Source organism: Tamandua tetradactyla, chromosome 3, assembly GCF_023851605.1.
Source record: "Tamandua tetradactyla isolate mTamTet1 chromosome 3, mTamTet1.pri, whole genome shotgun sequence".
Taxonomy (NCBI): Eukaryota; Metazoa; Chordata; class Mammalia; order Pilosa; family Myrmecophagidae; genus Tamandua; species Tamandua tetradactyla.
Genome location: NC_135329.1, coordinates 173,346,646 through 173,365,985, shown reverse-complemented (window position 1 = coordinate 173,365,985; position 19,340 = coordinate 173,346,646). Strand labels below are relative to the sequence as shown.

The 19,340-nt window shown below is 35.9% G+C and overlaps 1 protein-coding gene across 1 annotated transcript in view; it reads left to right on the top strand.

Annotated features, from left to right (window-relative positions):
- The window catches only part of LOC143676488 (uncharacterized), a 339,453-nt gene that overhangs the window by 81,489 nt on the left and 238,624 nt on the right, over positions 1-19,340 (top strand). The window lies entirely within an intron of this gene.

Sequence of the window (19,340 nt, the reverse complement as noted above, 5' to 3'; positions counted from 1 at the left end):
AGAGCCTTTGACACGTCAGTGGTTTCCATTTGCTCCTAGGGTAAATTCTAACATGACTGATGAAAGCCTGACTGAGCTGGCTGTTTGCTGCTTTTGCTGCAACTTCATCATGTACCTCGTTCCCTTTTGCCCACAGTTCTCTGGACACTGTAGCAACTCTCCTTGCAGCACTCCAACAATTTCTCACTTTAGGGATTTGCCTTAGTTCTGTTCTCTTCTTGGAATGCTCTCCTCCACTTTTCATGGTTAAGCCCTATCCCTTCTTTAGAACTTGTTCTTCATCACATTTTCACTACCGAACTGTTCCCTGTTTATTGTCTGTTATCCTCGCTAGAGTGAATGCATTGTGAGGGCAGGGACTTAGTGTCTTGGTCACTTCTCTCTCCTCAGTGCTTAGTACAACTCTTGGCACATGGGAGAAACTGAGTATTAAGTAGATGTTGAACGAATGACTAAATGAATACATGTGTAATTGTGTCATTTCAATATTAAAATATTTATAAATTGACAGTTCTTAGTCTATAATATAGTTGACATTTTTTTTTCCAAATTTCATTTTTGGCTAGATAAGTAGTTGGAAAAAAAGGAACATTTTCCCCACTTCTTCATTCAATAGGAAAATGATAAGGTAATTTTATATTCACAATGACGGCAAAAAAATTGATAGGAATTTTAATAAAAGCACAATGCTCATAGCCCATGACCTTTGAAATGTGAAGTCTGCTGGGGTACATGATCTTTCACTGTGATCCATAGGAATTTGAAGGTATTAAATGAGCTCCGGGTATGCTCCCTATTGTTCTGTGAATGTAATAGGAACATATTGAGAATTACAAGTCGGAATTGAATATAAGTGGTACAGAGTTCAGACAAAGCCTATTCTCCAGTTGAGGAAAGCTGGAATTAAATTTTGATCATGGTATATACATCAGAGGTGAGCAAAATAGTATTAGTTATTTTTGAAGGAAATGGAATTATATATAATAGCATAAATGACATTTGAATCATATCAATGAATGCTGAGGTTATAACGATTCATTTGATACCCAGAGAGAATACTAGGAACTATACATAGAAATTCAACTGCCAAAGCATTTAAATCTTATTCTTTTAAATCTGCAAGGTCTATTGACATAGAATTTATGTCTTTATGTCACTAGATATCACACCATCCAGTTTTAACATTCCCTATATTCCTATTAATAGATTTTCAGAATATGTGTGAATATATGCTATAGCTAAGAATTATATCTAAATAATGTCTATCAATGTTAAGGAAATTATTGCATAGTGCTTTTTAAAACTTAACATCCTTTTCAGGAAGCTATTAGAACATCAAAGTATCATGGGATTTAGGATTTAAAAATTCAGTAGCAATTAATTATGTCCGTAAAAACATAAACACTCTCACATTTCCATAGTTTATAAATATGCCAAATAAGGTGAAAAATGATAACGGCATAACTGAATGTTATATTAACTTAATATGACTATATGAATTCAGACTGTATGTATGTGTACCTATACATGATTTTCTTAATTCATTTAATACCTCTGAATAGAATTTTTTTTTAATTAGGATTTTGCTACATACTTAATTGTATATCCTATCATTTTCTTATGGTATAATATCAAAGTCATATCCCATATAATTAAATTTTGCATCCTATATATGTTTCCTTATTTATTAATATCATCATTTCTCCTTGTAGGACATTGAGTGTGAGCCCTCCTTTGTTAGTGTAAAAGTCTGCAGTGAATTTCCTTCAAAACTTTGGTCAGTTATCTAGAGCAGTAGTTTTTAAACTTTAGTGTGCATTAGAATTATCAGTGTGCATTAGGATCATCTTGTTACAGCACAGATTATTATCCTAATACCCAAAGTTTTTAATTGAGAAGGTTTGAAATGGGGTCCCCAGACTTTGCATGATGCTGACTCTTTGTGATTTGGTGACCACACTTTAGGGATAATAGGTATGCATACTTTTTTTTTTTTTTTAAAGGAAGGAAAGACAGAGAAGGAAGGAAGGGAGGAAGAAAGGGAAACATTTTTAAACATTTTCTTGTTTATTATATTTTGTTTGTTTGTTTGTTTGTTTTTTTTACATGGGCTGGGGCCGGGAATCGAACCGGGGTCCTCCGGCGCGGCAGGCAAGCACTCTTGCCCGCTGAGCCACCGCGGCCCGCCCGGTATGCATACTTTTAAGGCTCTTGATACATATTTTGCCAAAATGTTTTCCAGAAAAATTCTATGAAATTTCATGCCTACCAGTAAGTCTCATCAGCATGGATTACTTTAATTTTAAGTCTGGTGTCATTTTGAGTCATGAAAAATGCTATCCCCATTAAGGCAATTTATAAAATAATAAAACGTTGGAAACATTTTTATCAAAAGAAAATGAATATATAAACATGGTTATACCATTCAAGGGAAATTAATTTAGCACTTTAAATAAATGAACTAGATCTATGTGTATCAACATGGAAAAAATTACAAACTATGAATTTGAATAAAAAGTTTAAAAACATGTTAACAACACAATTTTTTTATAAATACAAAGATATATATATCTATGAAGATATAAATAGCACACATATATGTAGTAAGGCTGTAAAAAACATGTGTAGGCATGATAATATACCAAACTTTGCATAGTTATGAATTTTGAGAAAGGGGGAAAAGGGAATGAGATTAGTGAGGTTGTGCTCAAGAGACCTCCATTATATCTGTGATATACATATATATTATGTATATTTACACACCAATATTTATATTAGAGATATTGTAGGTTTACAGGGAAAAAAATCATGCATAAATTGTGATATATTTAAAAAAGATTTAAAGCTAATATGACAACTTGTTAAGATTTGTTCAAGCTGGATTGTTGTCTTTTTTAGTATAATTTGGAATATTTCATAGTAACAGAAATATTAAAAAGAAAAATGGGGATCTTACTGATTTTATTTGCATTTCTTTAATTATTAGTGAGACAATATTTTCTAAGACTTATTGGCCATCTTTTCTCTTCTTTCTTGTCTCTCATATGGAGATGGATGTTAGTAAAAAGTAATGATTTGAAATATTTAATAGTAGAATTTATTTGCATTGAACTGTTGTATATGCTATATTTTGTAAACATTCTTGGATATTACCACGGTGTCTCAATAGGAAGACATATATAAAAGCAAAAGACCAAAGAAAAAAAAACCTACTAAATTACTCTGAAAGGCACCAACAATTAAAAACAACATGCACAAACAAACAGTTATGTATTAAATGTTATGCTAAGCAAAAGTTGAGAAGAAACAAAACCATGGCACACTTAATGACTTCCCGTAGTAGGATTAATAATGGCCACTCAAAGATACCAGGTTTTCACCCCTGGAATCTGTAAATGTCACCTTATACAGAGAGGATCTTTGTAGATGTGATTAAGTTAAGGATCTTGACATGGAGAGATTATCCTGGATTTTTCAGCAGAGCCCTAAATCCGTTTTACACAGGAAAGGTAGAGGGAAATTTGCTACCGTTGATGATGGAGGCAGAAAGAGTGAGAGGGCGACATGTGAAGGAGTGCTGGCGGCCACCAGTAACTGGAAGAGACAAGGAATGGCTTCTTCTCTAGGACCTTCTGAAGGAAGCGCAGCCCTGCCAAGATCTTGATTTTGGTCGACACTGATTTGGGATTTCTGGTTTCCAGAGCCATGAGAGAATAAATATCTGTTTTTAAACCACTCGAGTGTGTAGTACTTTGTTACAGCAGCCCTAGGAGACTGATATTCTTCCCAGGAGAGAAATTTCACTTTGCTAATATCCTGAAGTATCTCACTCATTTCTCAAGAATATTAAATATATCATCAAAAAAGTGATTCCTTTTCTAATTAAGCATTGTTGATTTTTTGAAAAGTGCATATACAAACGACCAACTATTTTTGAATTACCTTGTAAGATTTTTAAAGCACAATCTTTAAAATTTTCATTAAATTGTTTGAAATTATCAATGAGACTCACTTAAAAATGCTTTTGAAGTGGAGAAAGTATAATCTTTTATGTTACCTCCAAATGACTTACTGACTTCATAATTTTTAGAAATGATTCAACCTTAAATTTCTGATTACAAAATACTTTGAAAAAATGAGGAGTTAACAATATAGACAAATAAATTATAATAATCCCCAGAAATCCACATATATTAAAGGGAGAGAGTTAAAGCCCAATAAAAATGATGACTATGGATTTAGACAAGCATGTGACCAAGTTAGTTTATTTTTGCCATTGTTAATGAGAAATTGACGTGCCAGTTAACCTTCAAAATATAATTTGATAGTAAAATAATGTTTCTATAAGGTTTTAACTTTGTAGGCATTTTATGAATCCAATAGATTTGTTTCATTTAGTAAGTTTCTTTATGCTATTTACTTTGAAATAGTTACTATTCACAGGAAGGTGTAAATAAATATCCAAGGATGTCTAGTGCAGCCTTCATCCAGCCTCCTCCAATGTCAACATCTTGCATGACTATAGTACAATAGCAAAATAAGGCGATTAACATTGGTAAAATCCATACAGATTATTCAGATTTCATCAGCTGTACATGCACTCATTGGTGTGTGTGTTGTGTGTAGCTCCATGAAATTTTATCACGTGTAGCTTCATGTAGCCACCATTAAAATAAGCCATCACCACAAGGCTTCCTCATCTTCCAATTTTAAGGCTACACCCATCACCTTCTTCTCCCTTCTCCATAACTCAGGGCACCTGCTAACGTATTCTCCATATCTGAAATTGCATTATTTCATGAATGCTGTATATGTCTTTTCCACACTGGCTCTTTTCACGCAACATAATTTCCTCGAGGTTCATCCGATTTGTTGCATGTAGTGATAGCCTGTATCTTTTCACTGTTGAGTAGTAACCAATGGCCTGGATGTACCACAGTTTAACTGTTCACTATGGAAGGACATCTGGGTAGTTTACAGTCTGGGACCAGCATGAACAAAGCTGCTATGAACATTTGTGTCATGTTTTTGCATGAAAATAAGTTTTAATTTCCCTGAGAATCATGTCCAAATGTGTAACTGTTGGGTGATATGGCAAGTCCATATTTAGTTTACAAAATGAACTGCAGAACTATTTTCCAAAGTAAATGTACCATTTTACATTCCTGTTCAAAATTGATGAATAACCCAATTTCTCCTTACATTCACCAGCATTTGGGATTATCACTGTATTTTTTATTTTAGCCACCCTGATAGGTGTGTCGTGATCGCATTGTGGTTTTAATCTGAATTTCTCTAATGGCTAATGATGTTAAGCACATTTTCACGTGATTAATTGTCATCTGTATATCCTTTAGGTAAAATGTATGTACATGTATTTTCTAGTTGGATTTAAAAAATGTGTTCATAATGATAATGAACAAAATTTGGGAGCTAAAATTAGATTACCAGGAGATAGAGGGTAGAGAAAGGGGGAATCCGATGCTTAATTTGTACATCCTTTTTAAAAAGGTTGATTGTAAATGTTTGGAAGTTGAAAGTGGTGATGGTAGCATATTACATTAAGGTAACTAACAATGCTGAGATATGGGTGTGTTTATGGTTGAAAGGGGAAGTTTGGGGTTGTGTATGTCACTAGAAGGAATGCTAGAGATAAAACATGGAACCATATAAGATGGTGAACTCTGTTGTGGGCGATGACTGTGGTTAATTGTATAAATATGACAATGTTTTTACATGATCAGGATAAATACATGTCACTATTAAAAGGTGTTAATAACAGGGTGCTAAATATGGGGAAAATGCAAACTATCAGTTATAACAAAGTTACCACACAAATGCTAAGTCTCAATAATAGGAGTTATAAGGGGTATGAGTTTTTTTTTTTAAAGCAAGGAGACCATTCTCAAATTAATTATGATGATGAATGGCTCTCTGTGATTATACTGAGAGCCATTGATTATACACTTTGGATTGTATGGTGCGTGAATAAAAATGCATTTAATGTTGAACTTTGCTCTTTCTTTGTATATTCTAGATACAAATTTTTTGTCAGGCATGTGGTTTACAAATATTGTTACCCGGTCTATATTTTGATTTTTTAAATTCTCTTAACAGAGTCTTTCACAAAGTTTTAATTTTAAAGTGGTCCAATTATAAAGTTTTCCTTTTTTTTTTGGTCATTCTTTTTATGACAAGTCTAAGAAATCTGCTTAGTCCTGGGTTCTGAAGATTTTCTCCTACGGTTTTAGGCATTTTAAAGTTTCGTGTTTTAAATTTAAGTTCATTATCCATTGAATTAATTTTTGTGTATGGTGTGAGATTTAAGTTGAAGTTAATTTTCAATCTAAGTATGTAAAATTGCACCATTTATTGAAAAGGATAAGCCTCCTCCATCGGATTGGTTTTGCTTCTTTGTCAGAACTAATTGGGTGTATTTGTGTGGATCTGTTTCTGGTTGCTTTTCTGTTCCATTCATCTGTATGTTTGTCATCTCACCAGTACTACACTATCTTGGTTTCTATAGCCATCTGGTATGTATTAACATCAGGAAGAGTGATTCCTTCCGCTTTGTTCTTTTCAAAATTGTTTTGACCATTCTAGGGCCTTTCCCTTGCATTAAAGAATCAATTTAGGGGCAATTGCCATTCTTATTATGTCACATCTACTAATCCCATGAATGTGCTGTATCTCTCTTCTTTAATTTCTTTCACTGGAATTTCATAATTTTCATCATACAGATCCCATACATGTTTTGTACCTAAGTATTTCATTTTCTTTGGAACAATTGCATTGTATTTGGTATTGCATTTTGTATTTTGGTTCCCACCTGTTAGTATGTGGAAATGCAATAGATTTTTCCTTGTTGATCTTCTATCCTGTGATTTTACTGAACTCACTCAATAGTTCTATGAGGATTATTTTGGGGGTAAATTCCTTGGGATTTTTTAGACAAAAAATCACGTATTCTAGAAATTTAAACTGTTTTGTTTCTACTTTTCCAGTGTGAATGCCTTTTATTTCTTTTTCTTACATTATTGCGGTGACTAGAACTTCCAGTACTAAGTTGGATAGGAATAGCGAAAGTGAAGATCATTTTTACTCATATTAGGGGGAAAGGATTCAGTCTTCTACCATTAAGGATGACGTCAAGGGTTGGTTTTTCTTAAGTGCCCTTTATGATGTTTTGGAACTTCTCCTTTATTCCTACATGTTATGGGTTGAACTGTGCTCCCCTGTGATAGTCAAGTGCATGTGTCAGCTTGGCCAGGTGATGGTGCCCAGTTGTCTGGTCAAGGAAACACTGGTCTATCTACTGCTGTGAGGACATTTCATGGACTTAAATCATGAGCACGTTGGTTGCATCCATGGCTAGTTACATCCGTAGATGTCTAAGGTGAATGTCTTATGCAATGAGTGACAATTAATCTAATCACTTGAGGCATTTTAAGGAGCTTTCAGAATAGAGAATCTCTCTCTCCACTTCAGCCAGCCAGCCTCCCCTGGGGTGTTCATTGAGACCCTTCATTGGAGTTATGAGGTCGCTGACTACCCTATATACTTTGGACTCTTATATCCCCATGGTTGTGTGAAACACTTTTGTAATCTCATATTTGCAGATATTTCCTGCTGGTTCTGTTTCTCTAGAGAACCCTGACTAATTCACCTCCCACCCCCCCAAAAAAAAAGATATGCTGAAATCCTAGCCCCCAATACCAGTGCATGGGGTGTTATTCAGAAATAGGCCTTTTGTGGATGAAATAAATTTAATGATCAGGATGGGCCCTAACTCATATGACTGGTGTCCTTATAAGAAGAGGAGAATAGGTAGACACAGACACGCACAGAAGGAAGACAGCCACATGATGACAGGGACAAATATTGGAGTTATGAGGCTATAAGCCAAGGAACATCAAAAGGATTGCTGGTAACAACCAGAGGTTAGGAAGAGGCAAGAAAGGATGTCTCAGAACCTTCAGAGAGTGCATGACCCTACTGAAACTTTGATTTTAGACTTTTCACATCCAGGACTATGAGAGAATAAATTTCTTGTTTGAAGCCACCCAGTTTGTGGTAAATTGTTATAGCAGCCTTAGGAAACTAATACACTAGGATGCTGAGAATTCTTTTCACAAATAGATATTAAATTTTCTCAAATGCTTTTTCTATGTCTATTGATTTAAACCTTTTTTTTTTTTTTTCACATGGGCAGGCACCTGGAATCAAACCCAGTCTCCAGCATGGCAGGTGAGAACTCTGCCTGCTGAGCCACAGTGGCCCACCCTGTCTTTTAATAATTTTTCCTTCTTTAACCTGTTAATATGGTGGATCACACTGATTTACTTTTTTTTTTTATTCTGTTTACATTGTTTTACTTTTGACTGCTGAAAAAGCCTTGTGTACCTGGATTAAGTCCCATTCGCTCTTAGTGCATAATCCTTTTTATATATTGCTGGATCTGGGTTGCCTATATTTTGCTGTAGATTTTTGAAAATAAGTTTATGAGAGATATTGGCTGGTAGTTTCCTTTTTTACATGTTGTTTTTGGTATCAGGGTAGTACTGACCTCAAAAAGTAAGCTTGAAGGGCGGGCCACGGTGGCTCAGCAGGCAGAGTTCTCTTGCCTGCCATGCCAGAGACCTGGGTTCAATTCCCAGTGCCTGCCCAGGCCAAAAAAAAAAAAAAAAAAAACAACAAAAAGGTGAACTTGGAAATATTCCTTTCTATTCTATTTTGTGGAAAAGTTTGTGTAAATTTGGTGTAAATTCTTCTTGGAGTATTTGGTAAAATTCTTCAGTGAAACCATATGGGCCTGAAGATTTCTTTTCTTGTGAGTTTTTGAACTGCAGATTTAATTTGTTTAGCAGTTATAGGGTTATTTAGATTATCTACTGTATCTTGGTTTAGGTGTGGTGCTTTGAGGGTTTTGAGGAATTGGTCCATTTCTTGTAAGTTGTTGAATTTATGGGCGTAAAGTTGTTTGTAATATTCTCTGATCTTTTAATGTTTGTAAGATCTGCTGTGATTTCCCCTGCTTCATTTATGATATTGGTCATTTGTTTCTTCCCTATTTTAATCTTTGTCTACTAGGGGTTTATTAATTTTATTGATTAATTTGAATAATTTTTCATTAATTTTTTCTGTCTTCTTGCTTTCAATTTCATTGATCTCTGTTCTTGTTTATAATTTCCTATATTTTGCTTGCTTTAGGTTTGTTTTGTTCTTCTCTTTCTTGCTTCTTCAGGTAGAAATTTAAATTATTGATTTGAATGGATCCTTGTTTCTTTTTAGTGTTGTAAACTTCCCTCTCAATAGTACTTTAGTTATATTCTAAAATTTTGGTATATTATATTCTCGTTTTCATTCATTCTATGTATTTTTAAAAAATTTTCTTTGAGATTTTCCCTTCAACTGATAGATTATTTAAAAGTATGTTGTTTGGTTACCAGGTGTTTGGAGATTTTTCTGTTGTCTTTTTTGTTTTTGATTTGTAGTTTGATTCCATTAGAGTCAGAAATCATACTCTGTTTGATCTCAATTATTTTAAACTTGTTAATCTTTGTTTTATGACTCAGGCTATGAGCTTATCCTTAGGACACTGGTGAATGTTCCATTGGCACTTAATGTGTACCCTGCTGTTGTTGAGTAGCATATTCTAACAATTAGACCCTGTTTAGTTGATGCTGTTTTTCAGTATTTCAATATCCTTGCTAATTTTCTGTCTAGTAGTGCTATCAATTACTGAGAATGAAGTGGCTTTTACTAAATATGGTTATAATTCTGGCTTTCCGGAAAGAAGTATAACGAATCATCAATGAAAATGGCTTTTAAAAATTCCTGCAATTACAAAGATCATATAAAACATTCACATTAAACACTGGAACTCATCTAAAAATCACCTAATTTTTAGGGAGAAAGAAATTTATCTATTTTTGTAGCTTTTTATATCTTTTGGCAGTTTGAAAACAGTGAAGTGTTGTCAAAGATTTCTAACATGGATTTTCAGTTCAAACACTAAAAAATAAAATGGAAGCAGAAAATATGAGTTGAAAAAATAAATGTGAAATTTAACTATGGATTAAACAATTTTATTCTAAGGAAAACTGCTCTAAACACCTTAAAAATGCAGGATCATTATTGACCACCTCATTTATTTAAAATGAGCAGTAGTGAGAATCATTCTCAGTTCCATTTTAGGACAGTGTGACTTAGATCCATAGGACTATTGCTACATTTCAAAGGGAGTAATTCTCATAATTTGCAGTACCTTCTCCTTACACTATTATTATTATTTTTGTTTTCTAATTTCAAAATTTATTACGAAGTTACAGTAATCAAACCAGTGTGGTACTGGCACAAGGACAGACATACAATTGGAATATAATTGAGAACTCAGAAATAAGCCCATATATTCTAGCTTAGTTAGAGTACAATATGCCAGAAAAGAAATGGCTTTTATAAAGGGATTTATTAAATTACAGCTTTACAGTTCTAAGGACTTAAAAATGTTCAAACTAAGGCATCCAGAGAAAGATACCTTGACTCTGAGGAAAGACTGAAGGTACAGAACTCCTCTGTCAGCTGGGAAGGCAGCTACTCCTTATTCCCAGTTCCACTGCTTCCAGCTTTTGATTCCAGTGGTTTCTTCTTTAAGCATCTGTGGTCTCACAGATGAGCTGCTCTGGGGCAAAACTCTGGTTTTTATCTCTTAGCTTAACCTGGGACCAGAAAGTTCTTCTTTTCAAGTGTTTGTGTCCTGGTTTCATATGGCTTCTCTAAGCATCTCTGTCGGCCCTCCAAGAATCTCCAAATATCTGCATCTATGTCAATTCTGAGCTCCTTCCTCTCCATGAGATCATTTAAAGACTCCAATAAGCAAATTAAAACCTCCCTGGAATGGGCAGAGTCACATCTCCATCTATTCAAAAGATCACACCTACAATTGGGTATGTCACATCTCCATGGAAACAACCTAATCAAAAGGGTCCACCCCAACCAACAGGCCTGATCCCACAAGATTAGACCAAGTTTAAGATAACATGGGTTTTCTGGATTACAATATAGTTTCAAACCAGCACATTCCACCCTCTGGACCCTCAAAAGCAATACTCTTTCCCTAAGCAAAATAAATTGATTCCATCACAATATCACAGAAACCGTAAACCATTTCAGTGACAATACAAATGTAATGCAAAGTCAAAAGATAGGACAAAAATCTCATCAAAGTCAGTTACAGGCATGGTCTGTTCTAAAGCAAAATGTCTCTTTAGCTTTAGGTCTGTGAAACTCAGAATAGGTCTCTGTTTCCAATATACAGAGGAGCAATAGTCCTAGGATATATATTCCCATTGTCATAGGAAGACATTGAAAGGAGAATAGGGGTCAATGGACCCAAACAGTTCCAAAAACCTGCAGGGCAAACTCCATTAGATTTCAAAGTCTGAGAGTCATATATCATTCTTGGGGCTTGGGAGACAGCATTCCCACACTTTCCAAGGGCTTATTCAGTAGCCCTGTTCTCTCCAAACATTCAGATGAGAGTTGCAAACTTGGTGAACTTTGAGAAGACCACCTTTCTCTTGGCAGCGCTCAGACTGTTTTCCATCTCCAGGGCATGCACTCAACCCCTTCAGAGCAATGCGGCAGTAGCAAGGTGCCACCCAATCCCCAAGGAATGTATTCTATCCTCTCCAAGGCATGGCGTGCCCAAACTCTTCCTGAACATTGAGGCAGAAGGCCTGCCCTCTACCTTTGAGGCAAGCTCACCCATTCCATATGGGTGGGTGGGTTTGTTCCCCTAGCTTGAGATTTCTTGGTTTCAGATTTTAGCCTCTGTTGTTCTGCTTTTGAAGTCATTTTTTTCCTTTAATCTGTCCCCTTTAGTCCAGACTGGCAGTGGTTCCATTTATACAGATCTTGCAAAAAATTTGTTGGTTTTCTAAGTAGCACACAGGGATTTGAGCCAGCAGACAATAGAACTTACCCAAATCCTTTCTGTATAGCTCCGTTTCCAATCCTGATTTTTTCTAAAATGATTGGCTGCTTCCATGTTTGGTTAAATCCTCATGTAGGGCATTCTGGGGTCTCCCATTCTGGAGGCCCAGAATTTTTCTGATCATCTATTTCTGGTGTCTTTGTTCCCAAGAGTTCAGTTCTCAACTTTTCCCTTTACAGTGGCATTTTATTATAAGCTGCAAGGAACAGCCAGGCTTCATTTCCCATATTTAATTTGGAAATCTCTTCAGCTAAGTATCCCAGCCCAACACTTTCAAATTCTATCTTCCATCCAACACCAGTATGCAATTTTTCCAAATTCTCTGCCACTTTAAAACAAGGGCCACCTTTCTTTCAGTTTGCAATGACGCATTCATCATTTCTGTCTAAAGCCTCATCAGAGGTATATTTAGACTCCACATTACTATTAACATGCTATTCAAAGCAATTCAGGACTTTCTATCAAGCATATCACAATTCTTCCAGAATCTTCCCTTTATCCATTTAAAAAGTTGTTCCGACTTGTTTGGTATTTGCAAATTGCAGCTCCTCACTTCTATGGTACCAAAATCTGTTTTAGTTTGCTAATGCTGCCAGAATGCAATATACCAGAAATGGAATGTCATTTATAAAGGTGATTTATTAAGTTACAATTTTCCAGTTCAAAGGGCCTAAAAAAAAATCTAAACTAAGGCATCCAGAGAAAAATGCCTTGACTCTGAAGAAAGGCCGAATGGTGTCTGGGATTTTTGTCAGCTGGGAAGGCAGGTGGCTGGCATCTTTTGGTCTTTGTTCCTGGCTCCACTGCTCCCAGCTTCTGATTCCAGTGGCTTCCTCTGTAAGCATCTGTAGGTCTCATTGAGCTGCTGCAGGGCAAAACTTTTGGTTTCACTTTTTAGCTTAGCATCTCTCAGGGCCAGAGATTTCTTCTCTCCAAGTGTCTGTGTCCTGGTCTCATATGGCTTCTCTAAGGATTTCTGTTGGCACCCCAAGAATCTCCAGATGTCTGGTCTAAGTTGGTCCTCCCCATGCATTACTATTAACATTAATTATTTTGTATGCTGTGAGGTGAGGGTCACATTTCATTCTTTTCCATGTGAGTACCCCATTATCGCAGCATCATTTGTCGATTTTTTTGTTGTTTTATTTGTTTGTTTGCTTTTTGTAGTGCATGAGCTGGAAATTGAACCCAGGTCTCCTGCATGCCAGGTGAGAATTCTGCTACTGAACTACCTGTGCACCCCTATATGTGTTAATTTTGTTTCATTTTTTTAAAAACTTTTTTATTGTTTAGTGTAATATATGTACAAAGCAAGGAAATGAAAAAGCAAAAATTTTCAAAGCACTCTTCAACAAGTGGTTACAGGACAGATCCCAGAGTTTGTTATATGGTCCTCCATACCATCCTCTCTTATTTTTCCTTCTAGCTGCTCCAGAATATAGAGGCTAGAGGGCTTAAATACTTTTTCATCATCACAATAGATTTTTTTCCTTCTTTTTTTGTGAACAATAGCACATATACAAAAACACATGCTTTGATTTTTAAAAACTAAGGACAGATTGGAAACTTGAGGAAAATAAGAAATGTAGAACAGCAAATACAAAATGGAACACTGAACTACTCATTCCAGCATTTTAGCCACTATGTCTTGCTCTACTCCTAAAACGCCAGCTTAATTCTTTTCAGTAATATGACCTAAAACAAAAGTAAGAGAACTTTTATCTTTCTTAAAATGAAAAGCCTTGGGAGTTGCTCCATATACTAAAGATGAAATTTGTTGACTTCCCTAAGCTTTATTTTTAAGCAAAATATTTTTCTAACTTAAGAGCAAAGCAAAAGAACAACAAAGGCTAAGAAAGGAAACCAAATAAAAAGGCAGTTACCATGGAATCTTCAACATTAGTCTCGAAAAAGAAAGCACGTTTTAAATTCTATCAAAAGAAAAGAAAAAAACACGATAGAGAAGACGTTGCTACACACATTAATTTATAAATCTACCACTGGAACTGTAAACACAGATTTAACAGTGGATTTTGTACTTTTACAGCTGCTCTTTGATAATGAAAGAGAAAAATTAATCCTTTATTGCCCCTGATTATCTGGTTATAGCTTATTGAAGATATCAACTCAAGTCATTTTAATGGCTATATATTATGTTGTCCTTGAAAAACTACATATTTGAAATAAATATATCAAAACACTTTAATAAAACAAATGCTTACGTAATTTACAAATAAAGCAAATATTAGTCTTTCAGGAAATGTAAACATCAATTTTTTTCTGGCACTTGTGTACAATGGTCTAGTTTTCTTTTTCTTTTTTTTTTTCACTGAGTTGGGGATGAAAATAAATTTATATTGCCAGTTTTATGAGCTCAGGGATCTAGGTGAAGATTGCAGGAGGGTAAATCCTTTATGCTATCAGCATTCTTGGTTAACATTTCAACTACAAATATGAGATTAGCCTTTGGATAACATCTATTATAAGTTGATAATCAAAAGCACACTAATTAATAATGATTGAATTCTGCTTCTCCTGGTGAATGAGTCATGCCTGATACTGTAAGAGTTTGTTATAGTTTATATGTTGAAAGCTCACTCTTCTACAACTGTGCAACCTTGGGAGAAAGACATGTGTGAGAGGCAAGAGTGAGGAAGGTATGAAGCTGCAGGGTTGAGTTGGTGAAAGGAGCATGTTTTACCTTTCATTCTGATTTCTAACAATTGGGTTGCAATGTCTTTGGAGTTGTATAATTAGAGAACATAGAGGAAGAACCAATTGTAACATTCATAGTTTTCAAGACATACTCTTAGCCACAATAGAAGAAAGGGTTTGGTTTCTGATAAATTATTGCCAATATTAAAAAAGTGAATTATTCTCAAGATAATGTGACTATCACAGAGAAGGAGAAACCCCTCAAGTTCTTAAACTCATGACTACTACTTGTTATTTCCTCTGTAGGGAGAAGTTTGAGGGGCTGGGGAATGGATCAGTTGTCTTTTATCTTGTTATGTGGTGACTGAGCAGATGTAAATTCTCCAGTTTTCCTCTGGCTGCCTTCTTTTCTCTTTTCCGGTCTCTTCCAAGTTTCTCTTCCTCTTTCTTTTTCATGACCAAATAAAAGCTCATGTATCTTGGGTGATGGGATGGGAGGGAGGAAGGAGGAAAGTTTATTGGAATCTCACTGTGTGCTAGTTATTATAAGATTTGAATCCTTCGGGCAACTATAAATATTTCCTTAGTATTTGTATTATTCCCTTTGTACAGAAGGGAACTAAGGTTCAGAAGTTTGTTGGGAAGAGATACAAATTGGATTTTCTTCCCTTCCTTCAATTCTCTGAGCTTTGAGTGCAGCCACATACAAAATAGATCTCAGAATTCAATTCTATTAAGATGTTACTAGCTTAGCTTGGGAAGAGCTCTGGAGCCCCATTTTCTTTGAAAAATGATGTTCAAAAAACAAAATATTGCGTTGTTTTCTGTAGTGTAGATGATAACAGGTGTGAAGAATTCTTGTTTTCCCTAAAGGATCACAAAGTCAAACTCTATGTTGTTGACGTCTCAGGTACTGCTGTGGTTTCCCAGGGCAACAGAACCTGCCAATGGAGCATGACAGCTTTGTGGGGGAGACAAATGCCAGAGGTCTATGTTTTCCCATTCAGAGAAGGCCTCGATTTAGGAGCAAATTATGTTCTATGTGCTTTTTTGCAAATAAGTTTCTTGGTACTTGGAATTCTCTTGTTCATTTAAACAATTGAGAAGTGTTGATTTGGTTCCCAGGTTATCCACAACATGCTATCCCAAAGTAGCAGGGTCACAAAACCAGCCATATTCTTTGGAAGAAAAGCACTAATTTGAATGCGCTTTTGTTCCTTTGTTTTGTTTTGTTTTTGAGGGAAAGGGGAAAATGCCATGACTAGCCAGTTTTCCCATTCCATTCCTTCTCTGAGTCAGAGAAGGGATGCCAAACTCCTGCTTCCTTATATTCTCTGATAGCTCCTGAGTGGCTCCATTTTGAAGCAAATGGACATTCTCTACTCCCTCTATTTGCAACTAAAGTGGTTGTTCAGGTTCGAGGTTGGGATTTTGGAAGGCAGGGGTGTAGGTATTGAGAGCAGAGCCTGGCCAGATTCCATGGTAAATTAGAATTAAAATCAAGCTCCTTTATTTCATTTTCATAGGATCTCCATAACGAGAGAGAGGGGAGAGAGGTAATCAATAGTATATATTAAAACTATTCATCTTTAATGTATTGACATAGTAATTCTCAATTTGTATGAGTGTTGAGCTGCATGTCACCCTTTTTTTCTTGTTGAATGTCACACTTGAAAGTGACCCTCTGAGAACCTCTGCTTCTCAATGCAGAGAACGGGGACATTTGGCACTGTCTGGAGATATTTTTGACTGTGACAATTGGGAGGGGGTGCTAAAAGCATTAAGTGCACAGAGGCCAAGGATGCTGCTAAATATCCTTCAATGTACAGGACAACCCACGACACAAATCCTGTCCAAAATGTCAATAGTGCTGGGGTTAAAAACCCTTGCTTATGGGAAGCAATGTGTTTTACTTTAAGACCTGAGACCAAATTAGTTTATAGAATTAATATAAGTTATAAGCAATTTTACTGAAGCAGAAGAGTTGAGTTTGAAAAATGATGTCTATCAAGGAATTTTGTGGCCAAATCCTAGCACAATGATTATTTCCAGGAAGCCATATATAGAAAAGATAATAATAGCAGAAGCTAACAGTGCTCTCAAGAACTAGAAGATATCATCAGATTTAAGAGGATCAGTGTTTACAACACTGTGTCCTCTTTAGTAGAAATTTACAAACACCATTGCTTCTTAATCCTAGAATCCCATAACACATGTACCTCGCGTTCCTAGAGATGAATTCTTCAGACCTACATTTGCATATCATCTAAAATGTAAAATAGAATAGTCAAAATGGCCTGTATTTCCAGATTTTGATCTTTTTTTTTCTTAATCAAAGGGGGATAAGTCTGTCTCTGCAATTAGCTAAAGAGAGGCCCAGATTCTATTTGCAGATATCTGGGTTTGAAGGCTTATTTCTTGGCCCAGACTTTTAAAATATTGAAAAAATAATTGTTTTAATATAGAATAAATGAGTCAATCTATTTTGGCTGATATTTGCATGCCATGAATAGCATGGAAATTCAGTTCTTGGCCCAGACTTGCAATATTGAAAAAAATTGTTTTACTATAGAATAAGTAAGTCAATCTATTTTGACCAACATTTGCATGCCATGAATAGCATGGAAATTCACTTCATAGCTCATGTTTTTACCCCGCCCCCACCTTTTTTTTTGTTTGCATTTATTTAACTTTATTTTGTGAGCTTAAAGTACATCAGCGGTTGCGCAGGGAAGAGGGGATGAGGTGCAGGAAGTGGAGAGCACTAGCAGTTTGGTGCTTCTTTTTGGGGTTGATGAAAATATTCTAAAATTTAATGTGGTAATGGGTCTACAACTCCAAGAATATACTAAAACCCATTGAACTCTATGCAGTAAATGAATGGACTTAGAGTATGTGACTTATGTCTCAAAACAACTCTTATACTAAGCTTGTGTGTGTGTGATTGAAATGCATCCAGCTACCTGAGGAGCCTCATCTAGTGAATTCAGCCTAAGCCAGGAGGTCAAGGACCCAGTAGTTTTATTGACTTTCTCAGTGAAGTGCCTTCATGTGTCCAAGGGATAAGAATATCTCCACTCTCGTTCACTTAACCGGTAATCATGTGGAACTAGGGCACTCAGTTTCTCCTACTGTTTAGAAGAAACATATCATTCCTGACCTCTTAGCCTCTTTGCAGCAAGATTTGTGCTTTTTTCTGTTTTTTTTAAAATATCATTAAGTTCCTTAGACAATATCTACTATGATATCTCTTATTCCATAAAACAAAACATGGCACTTTAACTTAGGTTTAAATGTACTTTACTTTGGGGGAAGTTTTATGAATCTCATGTTTAAAGTCAAATTTCACTCCAGTTTCCTGGTGCACAGAGCTAGGATGCTTAAGGTCATGAAGCTTTTGCAATGGCTTTTGGGGAAGCATGAAGCTTTTGCAATGACTTTTGAGTTAGAGTCGTGCCTTGATTCACCATGTTTGTTTTTCTTCTGAAGGAAATTTGTTTCTTTTGACTGAATAGGATGAAGTTGATGACATCATTGTTAGGACAAAGTGTTGTTCTGCTGTTGTTGTTTTCCCTCTGGCAAAACTGAAATTCTGGAAGCATGGTTACTGGCAAAAGATTCTGTTTGACAGCCTATCTCCCCTCCCCAGCCTCCCTCCATGCATTTTTATTATGAACGATTTCAAACATGCTATGTGCTGGTCACTTTCTTTCTTGCTCTCCATCCATTGTCCACGCTTTCCCTGCTCTTTGTCTTACCTCAGGATGAGGACTGGGCAGCCGTGGCCCTCTGGTTAGGGTGGGCCACTGGAAGGCACTGGAAGGAGCTTGAAGATCAAAAAGAAAGGAGGATCCTTTTCAGGTACATCTCAAGCAGTGGCTGCATCTTCTTAGTCCCAACACCTGCTTGGATTGAGGCTCCTGCTCAGTGGTCCCACCTGGCCCTGGTGAGGGCCACTTCTTCTCTCGGCAGCGCCAGCCTCAGGGTCCGAGGGGCCCGGGTTGCGCCTCCTCTTTGGGTGGCTGTATCATCCCTCTATTCATTTTTTCAGGCTGCCTAACATTTTTATAATTAGATCCCACATGAAAATCCCTCTTACACTATCTGCCTGGCCTTGGACAGGTAAATGCAGGAAAGTTGCAAGAAAGTCTGTATACTTAGCACCTAGATTCAGTAACTGTTATTATTTTGCCATATTTTCTTTATAGATGTGGGTGTGGGTGTGTATTTTTGTTGTTGTGTGTGGCGAACCATTTGAAAATGCAGATGAGATGACACTTTATCCCTAGTTAGTTTGGCATGGGAACCTCCTAAAAATAAGGACATTTTCCTACATAACCTCAGCACCATTTTCATACCTAAGGAAGTTAGCCTAAATTTCCTAATGTCTAATCATCCTTCCATACTTTAATTTCCTAATTAGCAATTTATTTTAAAAATATGTATCATTTTTTGCTAAAGATTTTGTTTTAAAAGTTATACAACAGTATCTCTCTTTTTTTTTCAACAAGGGTGATCACTTTAGATTCAAGACAAATGGTGTGACTAGAAACAAATAGCAGATCCTTTCTTGGCTATAAAACCTGTTGGTCCTATTGTACCTCCTCCTTGATGCTAACAGACCAGGAATTTTGTGAAAATGTGCTATAGTAATTTAATTCTATATAGTGATGCATAAATACTAATTAAA